The 25900-nt window shown below is 38.8% G+C and overlaps 1 long non-coding RNA gene and 1 other non-coding gene across 2 annotated transcripts; one reads left to right on the top strand and one right to left on the bottom strand.

Moving 5' to 3' along the window:
• Positions 1-198: 198 nt before the first annotated feature.
• Positions 199-25477, bottom strand: LOC136153447 (uncharacterized). Its single transcript, XR_010660405.1, has 2 exons — positions 25444-25477; positions 199-498 (listed from the first exon to the last, which is right to left on the bottom strand). It is a non-coding gene; the product is annotated as an uncharacterized lncRNA (long non-coding RNA).
• Positions 17809-17915, top strand: LOC136154838 (U6 spliceosomal RNA). The gene has a single exon (XR_010660547.1). It is a non-coding gene; the product is annotated as a U6 spliceosomal RNA (small nuclear RNA).
• Positions 25478-25900: the final 423 nt, after the last annotated feature.

Below are 25900 nucleotides of genomic sequence, written 5' to 3' on the forward strand. Positions count from 1 at the left end.
CAACAAAAAATGAGCAGGATAGGGTGGTGTCTCTGGTAAATTATACCAAATATTAAAAAAAAAAAAAACCAATCTTTTTGAAATGCTTCCAGAAAACTGAAGAGCAGGAAAGACTCTATAACTCATTCTACCAGGCCAGCTATATCTTAATACTAAAGCCAGAAAAAGACACTGAAAGAAATGAAAACTACAGACCAATAACTCATACAGATATTTATTCAAAAATACTAGAAAATGGAATTCAACAGTACATTAGGATTATACACCATGACCAAGTGGACTTTATTCCTGGATATAAGTACTGCTCAAAATAGTGAAAGTCACTCAGTTGTGTCCGACTGTTTGTGACCCCAAGGACTGTCCATAGGGATTCTCCAGGCAAGAACACTGGAGTGAGTTGCCATGCCCTCCTCCAGGGGATCTTCCCAACCCAGGGATAGAACCCAGGTCTTCTGCATTGCAGGCAGATTTTTTACTCGCTGAGCCACCAGAAAAGCCCTGTTGAACATATAAAAAAACATTAATGTAATAAACCACATTAAGAAAGGGAAGAAAAAAAATTATCTCAATGGATTCAGGAAAGACATTTGACAAAATTCAACACTCTGCCCTTTCATGATAAAAACACTCAGCAAACTAAGAATAGAAGGAAACTACCTCAACATAATAGGTGCCTTCTATGAAAAGCTCACAATTAATACCATACCCAGTTGGTGAAAGATTGAAAACCTTTCCTTTAAGATCAGAAATGAGAGAAGGATGTCACCTTCATCACTTCTACTCAACACAGTGATGGAAGGCATAGTTCAAGCACCATGAGGTGAGAAAAAAATCCATACTGGAAAGGAAGAAGAAAATATCTCTGTACTCAGATGACATGATCTTATAGATTGAAAACCCTAAAGAGTCCTCAATAAAACTGTTAGAATTAATAAATAAATTTAGCAAAGTTGCAGGTACAAAATCAATGCATAAAAATGGGTTGTGTCTCTATACACCAACTATGAACAATCTGAAAAGCAAATTAATACTCTTTTTGATAGCATTAAAAGAATAAAATATTTTGGTATAAAATTAAGCAAGTGTGAAAAACACTTTTACACTGAAAAAAAATATAAAATAGGAGTAAATTTTACATTCATGGAATGGAAGACAGTATTGTTAAGATGTCAGTACTAGCCAAAATAATTTATAGATTCAGTGCAATCCTTATCAAAATTTCAACGATGTTTTACTCAGGTACAGAAAAACCTGTCTTAAAATTCATATGGAAACTCAAGTGACCCTAAATAGCCAAAACAACCCTGAAACTGAAGAACATATTTGGAGGACTCACTGTAAAGTTATATAATCAAACAGTGTCATTCTGTTACAAAGACAGATCGGGATGGGGAATACATGTAAATCCATGGCTGATTCATGTCAATGTATGACAAAAACCACTACAATATTGTAAAGTAATTAGCCTCCAACTAATAAAAATAAATGAAAAAAAAAAGACAGATCAATGGGCTAGAATACAAAATAATTCTCATATGTAAGTCAAATGAATTTTGACAAGAGTGCCAAGATCATTCAGTGGGGAAAGACTTCCCACCAGCCACTAAGATCAGAGTCCCAGCAATGCTTGTGTGCTACCTTTCTTAAGATATTGACAAATTGGACACAATACATTTATTACTTTTCTTCCTTTGATTCTAGTGATTTTATTTTGTCTTGAGTTCATCGTTTATTTAGCACATGACCCTGGTATATGTTTTGCTCGCTGCCAAAACATATACACATCTCTACTCTTATGTCTGAAGGGAAATCTTATAGAGGTTATTACTATTAATGCCACTATAAAAATTAATGGAGATTATTGCTTTCCTCAGGAAGAAACTACCTCCTAGAACACTCCTCAAGTACCTAGAAAGAGGACTTCCCACTTCTTAGCACCTTATCCTACTCCCCAACTCCAACTTTCTATCACTATCTCCTGTTTTATGTCTCTGACCATGGACACAACTACCTCTTCTCTTTAGCTATGAATACTACTAACTTGTTCTATATATTTCACTAATCTATCAGTTTATACCCTCCAACAATATAACTACTGGATTTGTCACCAAGATATTTTTGTCATAAAAATATATAATTATACTTATAACACTCTTCAAGTCTACCAAAGATATTGTTAGAGACCTTGAAAACTTCAGATTTGTTTTCTTGGCTAATGCCATATAAATAAGGAATTTGGTTATGGTTGGTCTACAAAGACTCTTTATTCTTCTATTTGTTTTCCTTCTTTTAATTCTCACAATAAAATGTTTTCTATGCTATTTAGGGCAAAGTATTTCCTACTCTCTGCAAATATCCTCTACTACGTGGGCCACTCAAACACCCCAAATAATCAAGCTTAAAACAGAAGTCAAGACATCAAAGAGTAAATTGCATTTTTTTGTAAAAATGCCTTTTGATCCATTCAAGTGACAGTGTATAATTCCCTGCCATCAAAAGAATCTTTGAATCTTATAAATTCATATATAAAAATTAACTCAAACCATAAAAAATTAACTCAAAATGAACCAAAGACCTAAATACATGAGCCAAAACTTTAAAACTCTTAGAAGAAAACAATGTGATAAATCTTCATGTCCTTGGAGTTGGCAATAAATTCTTAGATATGACATTAAAAGCATGAACAACAAAAGAAAAACAGATAAATTGGACTTCATAAAAATTTAAAACTTCAGTGAATCAAAGGACATTAACTAAAAGTGCAGACAATCTAGAATATATGAAAAATTTCTGCAATTCAACAAAAAGACAGCCCAATTAAAAATAAGCAAAGGACTTAAATAGATATGTCTCTAGAGAAGGTATGTAAATATCCAATGAGCACATGAAAGGACACTCAATTTCATCAGTCATTAGGAAAATGCAAATCAAAGCTACTTCTCACCAGCTAGGATTATAGGAATAAAAAATGGAAATTAACAATTGTTTTGGAGAATGTGGAGAAACTGTAACCCTCATACATTGCTGGTAGGAATGCAGAATATTGCAGCCACTATGGAAAACAGTTTGGCAGTTCCTCAAATAGACATAGAAACATAGAATTACCATATGACCTAGCAACTCCATTCCTAGGCATATACTCAAAAGAAATAAAAACAAATATCCACATAAAAAATATACCTAAATGTTTAAGGCAGCACTAGTCACAATTTTCAAAAGGTGGAAACAACCTAGATATCCATCAATGTTTGAATGGATAAACAAAATATGATATAGACATAAAATGAAGTATTTTCAGCTATAAAAAGAAATGAAATACTGTACAGGCTGCAATGTGGATGAACCTTGAAAAAATTATGCTAAGTGAAAGAAGTCAGACATAAGAGGTCACACATGGCATGATTCCATTTATATAAAATATTCCATAGAATCAGGAGGTAGATTAGTTGTTGCTAAAGACTAGGGAAAAGGGAGAATTGGGAGTGATTGTTTAATGGGTATGGAATTGACGACAATGTTTTGGAATTAGATAGAGGTGATAGATTCACAACATTATGAGTGTACTCTATGCCACTGAGTTGTACACATTAAAATGGTTAACCATTAATTTCTCCTGAGAAATAGTCCTATTTGAAAAAAGATGTATATGAAAATATATTTTCTAGGTCAATTGACCTTCCTTCATTTTTTACATTACCCCATTTGAGCATTTGAAGAAAGTAATAGATACTATCATAGTCAAATGTACACACCCAGTAATATCCTACCCTCCCCCCCACACACAAACATGCACATCATTTTGAACATTATTCCAGGGAGTTCTTTTTTTTTTTTTTTCTTTTCTTTTTTTTTTTATTAGTTGGAGGCTAATTACTTCACAACATTTCAGTGGGTTTTGTCATACATTGATATGAATCAGTCATAGAGTTACACGTATTCCCCATCCCGATCCCCCCTCCCACCTCCCTCTCCACCCGATTCCTCTGGGTCTTCCCAGTGCACCAGGGCCGAGCACTTCTCTCATGCATCCCACCTGGGCTGGTGATCTGTTTCACCATAGATAATATACATGCTGTTCTTTCGAAACATCCCACCCTCACCTTCTCCCACAGAGTTCAAAAGTCTGTTCTGTACTTCTGTGTCTCTTTTTCTGTTTTGCACATAGGGTTATCATTACCATCTTTTTAAATTCCATATATATGTGTCAGTATGCTGTAATGTTCTTTATCTTTCTGGCTTACTTCACTCTGTATAATGGGCTCCAATTTCATCCATCTCATTAGAACTGATTCAAATGAATTCTTTTTAATGGCTGCAGTAGTATTCCATGGTGTATATGCACCACAGCTTCCTTATCCATTCGTCTGCTGATGGACATCTAGGTTGCTTCCATGTCCTGGCTATTATAAACAGTGCTGTGATGAACATTGGGGTGCACGTGTCTCTTTCAGATCTGGTTTCCTTGGTGTGTATGCCCAGAAGTGGGATTGCTGGGTCATATGGCAGTTCTATTTCCAGTTTTTTAAGAAATCTCCACACTGTTCTCCACAGTGGCTGTACTAGTTTGCATTCCCACCAACAGTGTAAGAGAGTTCCCTTTTCTCCACACCCTCTCCAGCATTTATTGCTCGTAGACTCTTGGATAGCAGCCATCCTGACTGGCGTGTAATGGTACCTCATTGTGGTTTTGGTTTGCATTTCTCTGATAATGAGTGATGTTGAGCATCTTTTCATGTGTTTGTTAGCCATCTGTATGTCTTCTCTGGAGAAATGTCTGTTTAGTTCTTTGGCCCATTTTTTGATTGGGTCATTTATTTTTCTGGAATTGAGCTGCAGGAGTTGCTTGTATATTTTTGAGATTAATCCTTTGTCTGTTGCTTTGTTTGCTATTATTTTCTCCCAATCTGAGGGCTGTCTTTTCACCTTGCTTATAGTTTCCTTTGTTGTGCAAAAGCTTTTAAGTTTCATTAGGTCTCATTTGTTTATTTTTGCTTTTATTTCCATTATTCTGGGAGGTGGGTCATAGAGGATCTTGCTGTGATTTATGTCGGAGAGTGTTTTGCCTATGTTCTCCTCTAGGAGTTTTATAGTTTCTGGTCTTACATTTAGATCTTTAATCCGTTTTGAGTTTATTTTTGTGTATGGTGTTAGAAAGTGTTCTAGTTTCATTCTTTTACAAGTGGTTGACCAGTTTCCAAGCACCACTTGTTAAAGAGGTTGTCTTTATCCTTGCCTCCTTTGTTGAAGATAAGGTGTCCATAGGTTTGTGGATTTATCTCTGGGCTTTCTATTCTGTTCTATATTTCTGTCTTTGTGCCAGTACCATACTGTCTTGATGACTGTGGCTTTGTAGTAGAGTCTGAAGTCAGGCAGGTTGATTCCTCCAGTTCCATTCTTCTTTCTCAAGATTACTTTGGCTATTCGAGGTTTTTTGTATTTCCATACAAATTGTGAAATTATTTGTTCTAGTTCTGTGAAAAATACCGTTGGTAGCTTGATAGGGATTGCATTGAATCTATAGATTGCTTTGGGTAGAATAGCCATTTTGACAATATTGATTCTTCCAACCCATGAACACAGTATGTTTCTCCATCTGTTTGTGTCCTCTTTGATTTCTTTCATCAGTGTTTTATAGTTTTCTATGTATAGGTCTTTTGTTTCTTTAGGTAGATATACTCCTAAGTATTTTATTCTTTTTGTTGCAATGGTGAATGGTATTGTTTCCTTAATTTCTCTTTCTGCTTTTTCATTGTTAGTATATAAGAATGCAAGGGATTTCTGTGTGTTAATTTTATATCCTGCAACTTTACTATATTCATTGATTAGCTCTAGTAATTTTCTAGAAGAGTCTTAAGGGTTTTCTATGTAGAGGATCATGTCATCTGCAAACAGCGAGAGTTTCCCTTCTTCTTTTCCTATCTGGGTTCCTTTTACGTCTTTTTCTGCTCTGATTGCTGTGGTCAAAACTTCCAACACTATGTTGAATAGTAGTGCTGAGAGTGGGCACCCTTGTCTTGCTCCTGATTTCAGGGGAAATGCTTTCAATTTTTCACCATTGAGGGTGATGCTTGCTGTGGGTTTGTCATATATAGCTTTTATTATGTTGAGGTATGTTCCTTCTATGCCTGCTTTCTGGAGAGTTTTAATCATAAATGAGTGTTGAATTTTGTCAAAGGCTTTCTCTGCATCTATTGAGATAATCATATGGTTTTTATCTTTCAATTTGTTAATGTGGTGTATTACATTGATTGATTTGCAGATATTAAAGAATCCTTGCATTCCTGGGATAAAGCCCACTTGGTCATGGTGTATGATTTTTTTAATATGTTGTTGGATTCTGTTTGCTAGAATTTTGTTAAGGATTTTTGCATCTATGTTCATCAGTGATATTGGCCTGCAATTTTCTTTTTTTGTGGCATCTTTGTCTGGTTTTGGAATTAGGGTGATGGTGGCCTCATAGAATGAGTTTGGAAGTTTACCTTCTTCTGCAATTTTCTGGAAGAGTTTGAGTAAGATAGGTGTTAGCTCTTCTCTAAATTTTTGGTAGAATTCAGCTGTGAAGCCATCTGGTCCTGGGCTTTTGTTTGCTGGAAGATTTTTGATTACAGTTTCGATTTCCTTGCTTGTGATGGGTCTGTTAAGATCTTCTATTTCTTCTCCAGGGAGTTCTTTAGTTAAGAATGCCTGAACCCAAGGAGTAAGTGCTCTCCTTTAACATAGCTCTGCTGCTATTTGTCTCTTCTCCTCTGTCTTTTCTCAACCTCATAGCTCCTGCTTCTTCATGATGTCAACCAGTTCATGTCTCAGGATTTCTGAGGTTGCTAGGATACAGATCTTCTTTTCATAAGTCTACACATTTTACTACCTTTTAAATATATGCAACCTTGCCTATTACTTCAGGTGGTTCACAGACTCCCTCAGTTGAAAACACCTGGTCCAGCCAATCAGTATGGTTGGCTTATCAGAATTCTGACACTGGTCTAAATCTGGCTGAGAGGATGCCAGGGTGGGTGTGGACTGGCAGGCAGCAACCCTGCTGATTGGCTAGGCTCCTGCAAAATGCCCTGGAAGTAAAGATAATAGAGTTGAAAGACCCAGCATGCTGCATCTCCCTAGTTAGGTGGTAGGCAGCAGATAGACAGAATCAAGGAAATTTCCACTTGGGCACTGGGAATAATGGCAGACAACAAGCAAGTATGGAGGCTTTCCCCACAACAATCACTTCTACAGGCCTTATGGAAACTCTCTGCTGCAGGGATCTAGAAGGGATCTGTTTTGGTCTCAAATTGTCAGAACAGCATTCCCATCTCTGCTGGAATTGAGTAATCTCTGTGGGAATTTGGGGGAGGGAGGGGAGGAGCCAAAAGCATTTATTGAAGTCACCATCTTGGTCACTTCTCCATGTATATTTTTGGAGTAAGCAACAGTCAGGTAGGGCAGGGAAGATCAGACCATGTTCAGCACCCCTCAAATGCTCAACTGCCTTTGTGCATGGTTAAACCTCTGAATGAAATAGCCATAGGCCAGATTTTCAAGACTGATATTGTGTTAGGCATCACGTACCAGCAAGTGCACTTAGCACTCAGCTATTGTTTGGGAACATTAAATACATGGATTTTTCAGTAGAACATGACATTTATGAAAACTAAAAAAAAATTATCTTATATGTAACCAATCAAATCTACTTTCTATATAATAAAAATTAATATTAGAAATTTAACTTGCTCTCAGAATTTGGGGATCTTGTTTTTTTCTTCTATGTTAAACATGTTCTTTTCCCAAATGAAAAGAGCTTTATTTAACTTATAAGAATAACTCATGCTCTGAGGAATACATTAAGTAAAACTGAAAAAACAATTATTTAGAAGAAAATAAAATCACTGTTTCAACTACCTGCTTCCCTACCTGCCAATCCACCCTGTACTTATTATGTGAAGACAGAAGGAGTGACAACCAGGGTCAGAGTAGAGAAGTAGGAGGGGACAGGCGCTTTGAAATCAAAGAAATTGAGAAAGAAATTTTTCAGAAATGTACCAGTGGGGCCAGTAGCCCTGGGAGAAGATATGGCCACTGATAAGGCAGCACAAATACATACCATAGGGAGCAGGGGCCCCATGTGACCTCTGGGATTAGTCATGATCAAAATGAGGACAGGGCCTCAGGCAGTGAGGGAAGGGGACTGAAGGAGGGTGAGCTGGGAGGGGGCAAGTGAAGGGAGGAAGTGGGCTGACTTCTGACGCACTTATTGCAGGAGGAAGGAGAACTAGGGATTCGAGCCCACTGGTGACACTCCTTCTTGTGATCCAGAGCTGACACCTGCAGAAGTCCCTCTCCTCCAGGTATCAGCTCCCTATTTCGTGGAGGAAGATAGATTTCAGATTGGGGGTCAGAGGGGACAATTGCCCAATAGCCCCACAGGTCACAGGTTGGTACCAGCCAGAGCCAGGGTTGGGGGGAGACTTGAGGTAGGGATAGTAACAGAAATAGAGGCTACACAGGATCCACTCTGCTTTCCAGATGCACCCCTGTTCATTCTCCTACCCCTATTCATTTTTGTGCAGAAAACTGTGTGAGTGTTGGGGGAGAGGTCCAGGTATCACTTATTTCCCTAGTTAAGGACTGGCTTATGGCAGCAAGGCTTCCCTGGTAGCTCAGCTGGTAAAGAATCTGCCTGCAATGCAGGAGACCCCGGTTCAATTCCTGGGTCAGGAAGCTCCTCTGGAGAAGGGACAGGCTACCCACTCCAGTATTCTTAGGGTTCCCTGGTGGTTCAGACGGTAAAGATTCTGCCTGTAATGCAGGAGACATGGGTTGAGAAGATCCCCTGGAGAAGGGAATGGCTACACACTCCAATATTCTTGCCTGGAGAAGCCCATAGAGAGGAGCCTGGTGGGCTACAGTCCTTGGGGTCACAAAGAGTCAGACATGACTGAGTGACTTTCACTTTATGGGGGCAAGAAATTTGAGAAGGAAGTATCTCCCTGAAATTACAAAATCACTGCCATTTGTGGCAGTCACAAAATCACTGCCATTTGTGGACCCCTGGGGGTGGGGGTGGCAAAAGGCAAAGACCAGAGCAGGTTCAGGACTGGATTCTCTCTACCCCTTCCCTGATGTTCATACATTTGGTGCAAGAGACAGAGGACTTGGTGGGAGGAGATAGAGAAGGACCAGAAGATGAGAATGGGTACCAGTTGGGATCTCCTAGGAGGCAGTTTATCAGGGACATTTGAGGAGGGAGGAGGGAGGGAGGGGGATGGAGAGGAAATGGTCTGATCCCTCCAGGATGGAGGGAAGAGGACAAAGCCTGGGAACCCAAAATGGGGCCGAGACTGTTCTTCTTCATATTTGATCCATTTTGGAAAGGAGGGAGAGGGGAATAAGGGTGAGGGGAGGAAGAGAGGTTCTAAAGAGGAGGGGGACAGAGATTCAGTCTGGAAAGCAGCTCCCTATAGGGCAGGAGAGGCTTCTGAACTAGTGAGGGTCAAGAGGAGGTAACATGGACCAAAATTTTAACTGAGTTTGGAAATAATTTATCTCTTGCATTGCAGGAAAATGTGGTCTTTCTGTGTATGCGGAGAGGGAGGGCATGGCAGGAAGGCTCTGGACATTTCTTCCCAGCTCCATGACTCTACCATCACCAATTTTCAGAATTAGTGATGGGTTCATTCTATCTGGGCGTCCAGGGGTGGGGGTTTGGAGGGCAGAGACCTGAGCACAGCTTGCTCTGTCTTCTGAACATTAATGCCCTGGACCTCACAAGAAAAAGTGAGATAGAAATTTGGAAGGAAGATTGGGAAACATAGAAATACTTTGGAAACAATCTCTCTCTGCCATTTCTCATGGCAAAAAGAAAAACAGAGGCCGTTAGGGAGGGACTGTAGAGGGGGAACAGTGAAGCAAGGGAAAGGGCAAGGGGATGGCGGGAGCTGGAAAGTTTTGACAAGCAGTGGGAAAAGAATCAGTTTCCCCAGTGGCTCAGTGGTAAAGAATCTACCTGCAATGCTTGGTTGGGAAGATCCTCTGGAAGAGGACATGATAACCCACTCCAGTACTCTTGTCTGAGAAATCCCATGGACAGAAGAGCCTGGTGGGCTACAGTCCATAAGGTCACAAAGAGTTGGACATGACTGAAGCAACTGAGCATGTATACAAGGGAAAAGAATCAGTATCCCCTTGCCAGTCATTCACTTCTCAACCCCTCATTCATCATCTGTCTCCTGTCTCTATAGATCTTCAGGTCTGTGGCTGTAGGCACCAACCCAGACAAGGAAAGGAAAGACCTGAAGTACCAGTGCAGGTCAGTGGGAGAGGGCAACTGCCCAGAACCCCTGGAAGTAGGAGTTCCTAAAGCCTGAGTGAAGTTGGGGAGGCAATTATCTGCCACCCCTCCTCCAAGACTCCCTATTCCAGTCTCAGAATACATGGCCTTTGTCAGGACCCTAAGGGAGCATGGTGTTTTATCATTGGTGAGGACAGAGGGGAGAACAAGGAAGTGAGAGTTGGTAGGCTTGTTATCTATGAAGCCCTTGAAGATATCAGAGTATCTCTGAAATCTGAGAACTGGCCATTGTTCAGTTGTATCTGCAGTTCTAGAAGTCTTACAACTGTAGACAAGAGGAAAAAGAAACTGGACAGAATTCTTGCAGGTCAGTCTAAGTTGGGGACCACCAGGTTAAAACTGTTATGGGCATAGTCAAGACCAGAGCAAAGTTCAGGGACAAATCTGCTCTTATGGATTTATCAGCATAGCCCACTTAAATGTAGGGAGAAATACTTATGGAAGTGTCTGCAAGGCGGGCTCATGTAAATATGTGTGCCAACCTTGCAGACACAGGGAAAGAAAGGAGAAAATATATGGGCGGGAGTGCACCTGAAAGTTGGGATAGGCTTATAAAGATCTTAAATCATAGAGGCAACTATTTATCAGGACCTATATTTCACCACCTAAATCCTGTCTACTTTGTCTCCATTTTGTCTCCTAGGACAGGCAAAGGAGGGCAAATCTCAACATGGAGAAGGTCTACAGAGAAAATGAAGGAAAGCCAGAAAATGAAGGAAACTTAGACAATGAGGGAAGGCCAGAAGATGAAGTACAGCCTGAAAATGAAGGAGAGTCAAACGAGAAAGAAAAGCTGGAAGTGGAGAGGAAGTCAGAACAGTAACCAGAGGTCCAGAATGAGAGGAAACCAGACAATGAGAGACAACCAGCAGATGAGGGAAAGCAAGAAAAGCAGGCAAGCCTGAATTTGAGGGAAACCCACTCAGAGAGGGCAAGTCGGAATCCCAGGCAAAGCCAGAGAGCCAATTTCACACTGCTGAAAAGTGCCCTGCTGAAGATTATGTGCCCCGGAAGGCAAAAAGAAAAACGGACAGGAGGACAGAGGATTCCCCCACAGACTGCAGATTCTCTGGGTTGCGGCAGTAGAGGAGATTATCTTTCCATCTGTACTTTCCCCACTAAAGAATACAGATGACTTTTTGTCATAAAATAATTAATAAAAGATTTAAAAAATAGGAAGGTACATACAAAGTGAGTTTATGAAGGTAGGGGATACACTTAAAATTCCTGTTGTCAGGATGTGAAATGATGTGTGAAACACATTATCTCTGGGGCTTGAAGCTGGAAGAATCAACTTGGCAGTTATTATAGATTCACTGCTATAGAAAACAGTCTTGTGATTTGTGAATTGGGGATAAAACTTGCCTTCCAGGGCTATGGAAATGATCAGATGATACACTGACTGTGTAAGCTGTGTTGTGCTGGCTCCTATGCTCTCCCCTGCACTAACAAGACCGGAACTCTATCAGATGTTTAGGAGGGGGCTGGGTGAGGTCTCAAGTGTGTCCATAAGTAAATTCAGACAGCTGATAGGTGGGTGCCACTCTCCACTGGTTAATGCTGTGCCTGAAGCACACTCTACCTCTTCTCATGGGTCCTGTATTCTCTTAAGTGCCCCACTGCTGCTTGTGCAGTGAACTCCTCAAGATAACACAGCTCCTTTGATTTCTCGAGAGTCCCTAGTGAGTTACACCCCACTATGTTCCCTACTGGCTTCCCAGATGGTGCTAGTGGTAAATAATCCACCTGCAAGTGCAGAAGACATACGAGACATGGGTTTGATCCCTGGGTTGGGAAGATCCCCTGGACAAGGGCATGACAACCCACTCCAGTATTCTCGCCTAGAGAATCCACATGGATAAAGGAGCCTGATGGGCTAAAGTCCATAGGGTTGCAATGAGTCAGACACAACTGAAGCAACTAAGCATGTACACATGCTCATGTTCCTTACAGAACTATGGAGAAAGTCCCTCTTCTCACATTCAGTTCAGTTCATTCACTCAGTCGTGTCCGATTTTGCAACCCCATGGACTGAAGCACACCAGGCTTCCCTGTCCAGCACCAACTCCCAGAGCTTGCTCAAACTCATGTCTATCAAGTCGGTGATGCCATCAAATCATTTCATTCTCTGTCATCCCCTTCTCCTAAAGCCTTCAATCTTTCCCAGCATCAGGGTCTTTTCTAATGAGTCAGTTCTTTGCCTCAGGTGGCCAAAATATCAGAGCTTCAGCTTCAGCATCAGTCCTTCCAATGAATATTTAAGACTGATTTGCTTTAAGATTGACTGGTTTGATCTCCCTGCAGTCCAAGGGACTCTCAAGAGTCTTGTCCAACAACACAGTTCAAAACAGAAGAAGCATCAATTCTTCAGCACTCAGCCTTCTTTATGGTCCAGCTCTCTCATCCATACATGACTACTGGAAAAACCATAGCTTTGACTATAAGGATCTTTGTTGGCAAAGTAATGTCTCTGCTTTTTAATATGCTGTCTAGGTTGGTCATAGCTTTTCTTCCAAGGATCTAGTGCCTTTTAATTTCATGGCTGCAATCGCCATCTGCAGTGATTTTTGGAGGCCAAGAAAATAAAGTCTGTCATGGTTTCCATTGTTTCCCCATCTATTTGCCATGGAGTGATGGGACCAGATGCCATGATCTTTGTTTTTTGAATGTTGAGTTTTAAGCCAGCTTTTTCACTCTCCTCTTTCACTTTCATCAAGAGGCTCTTTAGTTTCTCTTTACTTTCTGCCATAATGGTGGTGTCATCCGCATATCTGAAGTTATTGACATTTCTCCCAGCAATCTTGAATCCAGCTTGTGCTTCATCCAGCCTGGCATTTCTCATGATGTACTCTGCATATAAGATAGATAAGCAGGGTGACAATATACAGCCTTGACTTACTCTTTCCTCAATTTGGAACCAGTCCATTGTTCCATGTCGGGTTCTAACTGTTGCTTCTTGACTTGCATACAGGTTTCTCAAGAGGTAGGTCAGGTGGTCTGGTATTCCCATCTCTTGAACAGTTTTCCACAGTTTCCCCCCCCTCAATTTGGGCTTTTCCTTTATGGGACAAGTCAGTTTGCTTGATTGGGGTACCTTGTTGGAGAGGGAAATTATTGTTGGACTCTACCTGATTTAGAACCAGTTCATTGGGAACTCGTTCATTGGTTTTGTTTTAGTTTTGTGTGCATTGATGCTAGAATTTGTTTGAGACTTTTGTGTTGGAATTTGCATTTTTTTGTGTTTTGGTTATTATCAAATTTATAAAAATGGGAAATATTGAATCTATCCCAAATATATGGGACATATATGAGATATGTTAAGATCAAAAGAGTGATGGTCCCTGAATGGGTCACCCAAGTATTATATGATCTTGCAGTTAGAATTGCTTTGCAAAAGAGCAGGCAAAAGATATGAGATTCTACAGGTAGACACTTTTATGCTATTTCATTAGGAGGAGAAGAAATCAGAGGGTTGCCCCCTTATGGTATAGCAGTCTGATAGGAAACCCAAGGGAGAACCTGTTCTACAAGGAGAAGAGAGAGGAAATGAGAATGGAGACATATTATTTCAAAACTTAAAACCCCCTCCAGTCTATCCAGCTTTTCCACTGGCTGAACAGGCTGCACTGGCAGTTTTTCCAACTGCCCCTCGCTATGCCACCAACATATTCACTCCTTTCACCACCTCCTGTTTCCCCTACCCATGAAAATCAAGTAGAAGTTTCTATGTTCACCCCCAGAGCACAGGGCCCTGGCTTAGCATCACTATCTAAGGCCTTGGATGGACTTGAGGTGTCCAATTCTAATTTCCCCACAGGCATCCTGGGTAACTTTGACAGTGGGGAACAAGTTGATTGAATTTCTAATAGATATCACTCCCCAAACCTTCCCTATTTATTTTAAGAGGCTTGTAAGTATTAAACATAGAGGAAACAAAGTTATCCTAGGAGAAAATTCCCTATACAATGGAGATGCAAATGTTTTATCTGATCTTCTCAGGAGCCCTCATCTTTGCCACACTTTTTTTTTTTTTTTTTTTTTTTTTTAATATTATTTTATTAGTTGGAGGCCAATCACTTTACAACACACTTTTAAGATGCAAAATTTGAAGATGGTAAAGTAATTTAGAAACTAATTTGTTAAGGGTAAATAGAAATTCCAACTGTGTTTCTATAAATATTTGGTCATTCAGACAAGTGAGCTTGACTTGTTCCATCTTCCAGAAACCTAACTTTAATCCAACCACTTTTGTAAACTGATGGGTTTTACATTTCTGTACCTCAAGGCTGAAACTGTGAAATGAGAGCTATGAGGCCTCCCCGTTTGCTTCTGTGTTTGCATGTGTCTCTGTCTTTGGATAACATTGCCAAGGTTGATTTGTGGATGAGCTTACAAACCAAACAATTCTAAGTATAAGAAAAATTAAGAGCTAAATGAGTTTCAGTTTCACTTGAACTGGGAAATGTTCAATATTGAATTAATACCTGGCATTAACATTTAAATTTATTGATCCAATTAATGTAGATCTGTCTTCAAAGTCATTAACATTAAGTATAATTACTTTAACTGCATTTAGATTTAGTACAAGTTAAATGAAATCTTGTTGTATCTGTTGCAAATTTGTCAGCAAGAAAAATAACTTGATATGTTGAAACTTTAAAGTAAATATAAACAAAATAAGAGCTTTTAGGTAAACTCTATAAGAATAATTATGTTTTAAAAATCACCTAAAATAGTCTCTCTAGATTTTGGTAACTATTACTTGCCTTTTGGTTTTCACTAGAAATTAAGGTTTTCAAGAGTCAGGGATTTTAAATTAAATATATAATTAGAGCTACTGAAAATAATATTTCAGTATGTGTTTTTTGTTAGGAAGGTATAAGGAACAGAACTACATTTTACTGAGAAAGTTTTATACATGGTCAGGATTAAAGAAATTTAGATTGAAGTTAACTAAGTAAATGGATTTTGATAAGTAAGTTAACATGAGACTAGAATTTGATCTCTCTGTTAGAAGTGCTCCTTTTTGATAACAGATTATATGAGCTTCTGTGCCCTCAGGTGACCCATGTTTGTTTTCTTTTAATCATTTTGTGACTTTAGTTAAATGAATAAGTATTGTTTCACAGTGACCTATGATCCTGTTGTGTTTAAAAGCTGTTTGGTATTTTTTGACAAAACTTCCCAAGTCAAATTATAAGGAAGCTCCTTTGACCTCTAGCTAACTTTGGGATGCTTCAAAGGGCCCCCTGAAACACCCCAGAGAGAGATACTAAATTAGTTCAGTTCATTTGGTATGTTAGATTACATGTGAAGTGTTGTCAAAAGAGTAAATCTTCTTAGGTTATATTGTATGGTAAATGCTATAGGTATTCTAGAGATTATACGGAGTTCCTAAAATTCTGATACATCCTGGTAAAATTATCAAGCATAATTCTAGCTATTATCTGAAAGTGTTATAACCAAGTTACTTTGTCAGTTGCATTATAATCAAATTTAAATGTGCCTTCTTAAGTCTTTTGTCATTATAGACCGTTACGGTTTCACTATGATGCCATTGCAAAAATGCTTCCTTTGCAAGATTTATAAAAAGGACTTTTGGATAAATACAAGTCTCTGATATTCAGACCATAATCCTGAACTGAGTAAGAAACTGAAGAATTCTAATGGGAGATCTAATGGCTTTATAACCTGTCAACAGAAGGGATTAGTTACACAGAACTGTGTGAACTGGTGAATATGCTTATAATATTTATGGTTTCTGTCTGAAAAATTACTGGCTTAATTCTGTGTCTTTCCAAGGGGAAGGTTTTCCTTACACTAATTATGACTTGTAATTTGGTAAGTTATTACCATTGTAAACAGAATTGAAACATGTATCTTTTTCTGTCTACCTGGTTGATCCTGCCAGTAGCATATGCTTGTATCAAAGATTAAGCCATGCATGTCTAAGTACACAGGGCTGGTACTGTGGATGGCTCATTAAATGAGCTATGGTTCCTTTGGTCACTTATAACAACTGAATTACAGCTAGTTACACTAATCATTGTTTTAATTTGCTCTTTGTTTCCAAATTTTTTCTGCTTTGTGTCTCTGTGCTGTACTATGTCCTTGTCAATGTTATTAGCTGCATTACTTACATCCTGTCTATTTTATCAGATTGTTGTTTCTCTCAATACCCAGTGTGTAACCAGGACTCCAACAAAACTTCTATGGCTGACAAAAAGAATTCTTGTTATATTTGTTGCAAATTTGTCAGCAAGAAAAATAACTTGATATTTTGAAACTTTAAAGTAAATATAAACAAAATAAGAGCTTTTAGGTAAACTCTATAAGAATAATTATGTTTTAAAAACTATCTAAAATAGTCTCTCTGGATTTTGGTGGGGAGGCTATGTTCTGGTGGGGAAATTTGTTTCTCACAGGGGTACATGATAGAAATTCTGAAACTAATTTAACCATATACTAGAGTTAATTAAATAAGTGAATAAATTACACATAAAGGAGAACCAGGTTTCTCACTGTCAGAGATAGAAATTAAAAATAAAAAATAAGAGGAGAGAAAGCTAAATGGATATGTGTAGTAATGGATTATAGTCACATGTATTAGTATGAACTTGTGTGTGTCTTTATATCATTTGCATCTATAGAGATACAAATAGCTATAGATATACATGATAAATAAATGCAGAGATTGTATATATACAGTTTGATATTATAAACATGCATCTCCTTGCTCTATCAGCTAAGAAATTTGAGAAGCAATGACACCCAAGTAGCAACCAGAATATCCTGCACTCAGATCTTAATTACTAAATATGATTATCCAATAAAATTAACCAAGACTCCTCAGAGAAATGGCTGATTACTGGACTGGGAAAAGGATAAAACCAGATGAACCTGGAAGATATTATAGTACCAGAAAGCAAGGAAGCAGAAAAAGGATAAAGGTATGCCAACCTGAAAGAGCGCCCAATTGCCAAGGCTAGAAAATTTGGACAAAACCCCCCCAAATGATTGTATTGTGTTATAACCCTGAAGACTTAAAAATCCATGTGTCACACTGATAGGAACAAATAATCATATGAATAAGTAAATGGGGGAAGGATCTTTCTTACATAATAATTTCAAATATTAAATGTAGAAGGAAATGAGGGATATGAAAAGTTACCCTCAGAACATGACAGTAATAATTTTTGCAGGTAAATCCACAGAATGTTTGCACAGTCTCAAGTTATCTGACCCCATATATTTATCACTTACTGTAGTTGTTTTCAGACATATCCACAAATTCTTTGATGTTCCTCCCTCCAGGAGGTAGAGTTTAATTCCTTTCCTCTCTAATATGGGCTAGACTTAGTAAGTTGCTTCCAAACAAATAGAATATGAAAAGAGAAAAATAGTAATTTTACAAGTGGAGAAACCCAGCATTCATCTTAATCAAACGATCAAAGTTAACCTCACCAGTGCTCGCTTCGGCAGCACATATACTAAAAGTGGAACGATACAGAGAAGATTAGCATGGCCCCTGCACAAGGATGACATGCAAATTTGTGAAGCGTTTCATATTTTTCTGAAAGAGACACGTGTACCCCAACGTTTATCGCAGCACTGTTTATAATAGCCAGGATATGGACGCAACCTAGATACCTATCAGCAGATGAATGGATAAGAAAGCTATGGTACATACACATAATAGAATATTACTCAGCCATCAAAAAAGTATACATTTGAATCAGTTCTAATGAGATGGATGAAACTGGAGCCCATTATACAGAGTGAAGTCAGAAAGATAAACACCAATACAGTATACTAATGCATATATATGGAATTTTAAAAGATGGTAACGATAACCCTATATGCAGGACAGAAAAAGTGACACAGATGTATAGAACAGACTTTTGGACTCTGTGGGAGAAGGCGAGGGTGGGATGATCTGAGAGAATAGCACTGAAACATGTATACTATCAAGTGTGAAACAGATCACCAGCCCAGGTTGGATGCATGCGACAAGTGCTCAGGGCTGGTGCACTGGGAAGATCCAGAGGGATGGGATGGGGAGGGAGGTGGGGGGGGGTCAGGATGGGGAACACATGTAAAACCATGACTGATTCACGTCAACGTATGGCAAAAACCACTACAATATTGCAAAGTAATTAGCCTCCAACTAATAAAAATAAATGAAAAAAAAAAAAAAACAAAGTTAACCTCACCAGTGATCAGTCATGCTGATGTCATGTAACCCTGGCATTGTGATAAAAAGGACACTTTCTCCAAATTAATAACAGCCATTGTGATTATAAGGAAACATAAGATAAACCCAAATTGAGGACCATTTTCAAAATACCTCACTCTTTAGAAGTGTCAAGGTTATGAAAAACAAGGAAAGACTGAGAAACTGTCATAGAATAAAGAGACATATTGACCAAATGCAACATTGTGTCCTGGATTGAATTCTGGGACAAGAAAAGGATAGCAGTGAAAAATCTGGAGAAATCGGAATAATTCTATAATTTAGTTAACAGTACTGCACAAATATTCATTTTTTTAAAATAAATGTACCACAATTATTAGGCAAAGCAGGATGTAGGGCTACAGAAATGCTTTGTACTATCTTTCAAACACTTCTTTAGAACTAAAATTATTTCAAAACAAAAAGTTTAAAAAATAAACCAGACTGAGTTTCAAGAACCCAAAGCAAAACTCTCTTAATGAATGAAAGCAATTGAAGAGTTGAGAAAACAAACTGAAACATAATTGAACAAATTCATTATTCAGTGAGAAAAGGAAGATTTGACAGACCACAGCTGACAGCAATTACTGGAAAAAATAAAATTATTCTACGATTATACCAGAAAATTAGAACTACTTAATAAATTCATTACATGCATATACATATATGTACACATTATGTGTTTGTGTGTGGAACAGTACTCTTTAAATACTGTTCTGCCACTTTCTTCTTTTTTATCTTTTTTTTTTTTTTTTTATTAGTTGGAGGTTAATTACTTCATAGCATTTCAGTGGGTTTTGTCATACATTGACATGAATCAGCCATAGAGTTACACGTATTCCCCATCCCGATCCCCCCTCCCACCTCCCTCTCCACCTGATTCCTCTGGGTCTTCCCAGTGCACCAGGGCCGAGCACTTGTCTCATGCATCCAACCTGGGCTGGTGATCTGTTTCACCATAGATAATATACATGCTGTTCCTTTGAAACATCCCACCCTCACCTTCTCCCACAGAGTTCAAAAGTCTGTTCTGTACTTCTGTGTCTCTTTTTCTGTTTTGCATATAGGGTTATCATTACCATCTTTCTAAATTCTATATATATGTGTTAGTATGCTGTAATGTTCTTTATCTTTCTGGCTTACTTCACTCTGTATAATCGGCTCCAGTTTTATCCATCTCATTAGAACTGATTCAAATGAATTCTTTTTAATGGCTGAGTAATATTCCATGGTGTATATATACCACAGCTTCCTTATCTGTTCATCTGCTGATGGGCATCTAGGTTGCTTCCATGTCCTGGCTATTATAAACAGTGCTGCGATGAACATTGGGGTGCACGTGTCTCTTTCAGATCTGGATTCCTCAGTGTGTATGCCCAGAAGTGGGATTGCTGGGTCATATGGCAGTTCTATTTCCAGTTTTTTAAGAAATCTCCACACTGCTTTCCGTAGTGGCTGTACTAGTTTGCATTCCCACCAACAGTGTAAGAGGGTTCCCTTTTCTCCACACCCTCTCCAGCATTTATTGCTTGTAGACTTTTGGATAGCAGCCATCCTGACTGTGTTCTGCCACTTTCTTCACTCAAAAATATGACTTCAGTATAATTTGCTGTCACTGCATGTGCATTATTTCATTACTTTTTATTTCTGCACAACTTCCACAGTATGGATAATTAATTTAACCGTTGTCTTCTGAGTGAAAATTTAAATCATTTCTGCCACCTTGAACTTTCATCACTGGAGTGGTTACAAAGTTGAACCAGGTAAGGTTTTTTGTTCTAATGGTCTTACAGATAAATAAGGGATACAAAGTAAAAAGTCAAAAAAACAGGGGGAAAGTCTTAGGATAGGTAAATAGAATGCCTCAAGGATAAGGTAGCACAGGCAACTAAGGTAGAATCAAGAGGTCAGCAAAGAGACTTTCTTTCCACTGTAAACTTAATTTTTAAAAGCACCCAGAGAAAAGCAATAGCACTCTCCCCAACAACTCTGTTTTTTGCCACAGGAAAAAGTTGCCTGGTCTAAGCTGTAGTATAACTGAAATGTGCCTCCCTGCAACCCAGCAACATGCTCCACATAGATGTGAACCTAAAGGCTTAAGTAAAGCAATCTCCAGAATCTAGTTGAGGTGGGTCTTGGGCATTCTGTCACATAGTAAGAAAGTCTAAGCAGACCAACTCAAGGACTCCTATGACTGTGATCAACACAGATACCATGGGTCATATGAAATGGCAGTGGTTATGACACAGCATTTCAGGTTCACAATAATTCAAAAGCATTATGCCCTTGATAACTAGAAACTCTTGGCTACAATAATCTACAATGTTTGTAGCATTTAGCTGAGAGTTCAGGAAAGTGGACAGAATTATCTGGAAGAGATGAAAAGTTGCGCTTCAAATTATGTTCATTTGCTTGGATGCAGCAAATGTCTATTTTGAAGAGGTTTTGGATCTTGTGAAACTTACGCATGCCAAATTCCCAAAAGTGAAGGAACACAGTGACAGGAGGGATGGTAGATGACTTTACTTTCTGGGTTTTTGTTGTTGTTGTTGTGTTGTTCTTTTTTTTTTTTTTTTTGAGTTTACTTTCTGAAGCAGAGACATACAATCTATGTAGAAATCTGCTTGGGCACTGTGTGCACCACTCACATTTGAACATGAGTCAATTCATGCTCAGTTGAGCAAAGTGATGAAATATGTTGGGTCTACTTGCACTCCAGAGGGGTTTATCATCTCAGACGGCAGCTGCTTCAGTCCATGCTCTGTAGCCAAACCTTTGGATCTGCAGCAGATTTAGCCATGCCGGGAGGGATGTTTTCAAGCCATAGACAGCATACTAGAGAAATGAGGGAGAGAAACAGCCATCTCAAGCTCTTCTATGGGATAAGCTTTGAAAGAACAATAAGAAATATGCAGAAGGAGTTGTTGAATTCAGAGTTTCAGAAAATAACTTCTAAAGGAAGCATAGAAAACAATATTCTAGATGTCATAAGCTTGTATAAGAGCTCCTTTCTCCTCCCCTCACACCACTGGAAAGGCTGTGGACTTTGGAGCTATCCCTAGGGCTCTCCTGGTGCACAAAAACAGAATATTGATTGGGTCAGAGGGGCAGGGTGACTACTCTCCAGAACTCACGTCTTCATTATTTAAATCAATGTGTACCCTCTTTCCTTTCCTTTTTAAAAATAGTTTTTAATTGACTATAATGCTCTTTGTTTCCAAAAATCTTACATTTAAAAGCTACTGTGATTAACTTAATTTAAAAGTAGCTGAGGCAAAAATATACAATGGAGAAAAGACAATCTATTTAACAAGTGATGCTGGGAAAACTGGTCAACCACCTGTAAAAGAATGAAACTAAACACTTTCTAACACCATACACACACATACACGCACAAACTCAAAATGGATTAAAGATATAAATGTAAGACCAGAAACTATAAAACTCTCAGAGGAAAACATAGGCAAAACACTCTCTGACATAAATCACAGCAAGATCCTCTATGACCCACCTCCCAGAAAAATGGAAATAAAAGCAAAAATAAACAAATGGAACCTAATTAAACTTAAAAGCTTTTGCACAATGAAGGAGACTATAAGCAAGGTAAAAAGGCAGCCTTCAGAATGGGAGAAAATAATAGCAATCTAAGCAATGGACAAAGAATTATCTCCAAAATACACAAGCAGCTCATGCAGCTCAAACCAGAGAAATAAATGACCCAATCAAAAAATGGGCCCAAGAACTAAACAGACATTTCTCCAAAGAAGACATACAGATGGCTAACCAACACATGAAAAGATACTCAACATCACTCATTATCAGAGAAATGCAAATCAAAACCACACTGAGGTACCATCTCACACTGGTCAGAATAGCTGCTATCAAAAAGTCTACAAACAATAAATGCTGGAGAGGGTGTGAAGAAAAGGGAACCCTCTTACACTGTTGGTGGGAAGGCAAACTAGTACAGCCACTATGGAGAACTGTGCAGATTCCTTAAAAAACTGGAAATAGAACTGTCATACAACCCAGCAATTCCACTGCTGGGCATACACACCGAGGAAATCAGAATTGAAAGAGACATGTGTACCCCATGTTTATCGCAGCACCATTTACAACAGCTAGGAAATGGAAGCAACCTGGATGTCCATCAGCAGACGACTGGGTAAGAAAGTGTTGGTAATATACACAATGGAATATTACTCAGCTATAAAAAAGAACACATTTGAGTCAGTTCTAATGAGATGGATGAATCTGGAGCCAGATTCAGAGTTAAGTAAGTCAGAAAGAAAAACACCAATACAGTATATTAATGCATCTATATGGAATTTAGAAAGATGGTAACGATGACCCTATATGCAAGACAGCAAAAGAGACACAGATGTAAAGAAACAGATTTTTGGACACAAGGCACTCAAAGCTGGTGCACTGGGACAACCCAGAGGGATGGGATGGGGAGGGAGGTGGGAGGGGGGTTCAGGACAAGGTTGGGGGACACATGTACACCTGTGGCTGATTTATGCCAATGTATGGCAAAACCCACCACAATATTGTAAAGTAAGTAGCCTCCAATTAAAATAAATTAATTAAAATTAAAAAAGAAGTAGCTGAGTGCTCTATTGATGTACTGAAATTGCTCAGGGACAAAGATGAAGGTGAAGGCATGTACCATCTGGATCTTGGTCAGGTGTGCACCAGTTAGCTGACTGATCTCTCTCATATGACTTTTAGGAAAACAGGGCAATATCCTCTGTCAGTAGCTCCATAAAAATGGTGTTAGGGTTGTTCTGACTACCCATAAGCAGAATAAACAGAGGAGGAGACAATGACATTTCTGCTCCAGTTTTGTGCAAGCAGGGAAGGTTCATCTGTGAGCCAACTGGCATACAGCTCCTTCTGAATCTCTGAAATTTCTGGGAGATGCACTGTTTAAAATCCCAATAGCCAGTCAAGCAGCTTGAGAGCTGGAGCCTGCCCCCACTCCCCATTAGCAACCCACATCTGAATATCTGCCTGGTTAGATAACCCCACCCAACATACACACAAATACACAGGAAAGGGGAAAGGTACAAGGCAACCTTTGCTGAGGGCAATATGAGGGGTGCAGACCCTTATGTGCAGCATTGACAGGGGAGGGGGAGCTCACTTCCAGCTGGGGAGGCTTAGAGGCTGGGTGATGGAGCTAGGTCCCTAAGAATGAGCAGAACCAGGATCTAGGAAGGAAAGGAGTGCAATCAGGAGGAAGAAAATGGGGTGCAAGGACAAAGAGAGAGAAGAAAGCACACTTGGGCACAGTGAATGAGAGTTGCTTTTGGATGGGGCAGAAAAGTAGATGACAAGTGTGGCTCAATTCTGATCAACAGTGAAGGTCAGGATGAGAAAAGCAGGATAGACCTCACAGATGGGTTGCCATCCAGAGCCTTTGAGCAGGAGAAAGACAAGTTGAAAATAAGGAAGAGTGAAGTTTAATTTGACAGAAATGTGCAAAGTAAATTGAGAAGGGACAAGGAGGTGTGAAGGTAGACAGATCAGATAAAAGGTTACCCTAACAGTCTGGTTTGAAGCAATCAGGTCCTAACCCTGTACACAAATGTTTACAGCAACTCTTTTCATTATTACTCAAAACTGGGAAGAACAAAAATGTCCTACCGAGGGTAAATGGACAAATAAACTGGAACATATTTATACAAAATACTAATCAGTAAAAAGAAAAAAATGGGTTATTAATGCATGAAACAACTTAAATGATGAATCTCTAAGGCATTATGCTGAGTGAATGAAGCCTGTTTCTAAATGTGACATATTGTAGATTTCATTTACATAACATTCTGAAAAAGAGAAAATGATAGATGAGAGGTTGCCAGAGTTCATGGAAGGGGGTAAGGTATGACTGCACTAGGAAGTTTTTTTTGGGGGGTGAATGAACTGTATCCTGACTACGGTGGTAGTTCCACAAATATATACATTTCTTAAATTTCATAGAACTATACACCCAAAACAAGGTTAATTTCACTATATGATAATAATTTTTTTAAAATGTCAATTTCCCCCATTAAATATAAGGGAAATATTTTGTGGTAATGGTTACCTCTTTATAATTCAATAGCTATATTTATATTAAATACTCTCCCTTGAATAATAGGAAATGTATCTCTCAACTGTGGAATAAATAATTCATGCTTAAATATAAATTGTGAAACATAAAAACAACAAAATACTTCTTCCAACCCTGCTTTCTCTGTGGTGGGCTCTGTCTTTGGCTACCACATCTCACCGTGACCATCCTAGATAAGAGACCCCTCTTTGCCTCTTTCCCTGACTCTCCAGCTGGCTCCACTGGTCAGACTGCCATTCCCAGTACCAACATACCTCCAAGTACCAGTGGATGCTGGGTTGCAGGAATATTAGTTTCCTCTTTTAACCAATATTTTTACAGCAATGATGTTCTCTCTGCTTTCTGATTATAACAATTACATATGTTGCTCATGGGACAAACTGATACCAGAATACCTCGAGAGTGGCCTGCATGAATGAAAATTCCACTGCTAAAAAGCCTCACACCAAACTATCAGAACTCACCAGGAACTCTCTCCTTTCTGTATTCTAAGTGTGTGTGAGAGTTATTTTCCAATACATTTTTTTTTGAGTTCCAAATTAAAGTAGACTCCATGGAAAGGAGGCTTTCCTATAGATTCATCTGATTAGCAAGACACTGAATCCTACAGAGGTCATAAGAAGAGGAAGTCTGAAGCCTCTACTTAAAACTCAACCAGAAGTCACAGAAGCAGCAGTCCTCACAAACGGTCAGACATCTAACACTTTACAACATGAGTTTAACCAGAAAGAGAAGAACTAGTGGATTACTTACATAAAACTGCTAACAAGAGAAAACTGGGCCTCTTCCCACCGATTAATTTGGCGTCAGTTTTAAAAGGCGCTGTTTTAATAAGATTTAAAAAAACCTTTTGTAACACATCAATATGTTGTGAAAACTGTCATTTCATTTGCAGCTATCAGAAAATTTTTCCGAAGTTTTAAAAATTGATGTAACTAATCTGTCTTCCATATTGTGTGAAGTATTGCTTATGTGGCATTTCTTTTTTAAACATCATTTTTAAGGAGTAAGTTTATTGTTTAAAACATTAAAGCAGAAAACTATTTAAGAGAACTAGTAAAAAAAAAAAAATCCCACACTCTCACTCCCAGGTTCTTTTCTAGCCGCCCTTCTGCCCCGATCTACCACCTTCACCCATTTTAATGCTAGACAGGACTCCAAGGGAAATGGTGGACTGTAGGATCTTGGGGGGAGGAGAGGAGGTGAAATT

This window comes from Muntiacus reevesi, chromosome X, assembly GCF_963930625.1.
Source record: "Muntiacus reevesi chromosome X, mMunRee1.1, whole genome shotgun sequence".
Classification (NCBI taxonomy): domain Eukaryota; kingdom Metazoa; phylum Chordata; class Mammalia; order Artiodactyla; family Cervidae; genus Muntiacus; species Muntiacus reevesi.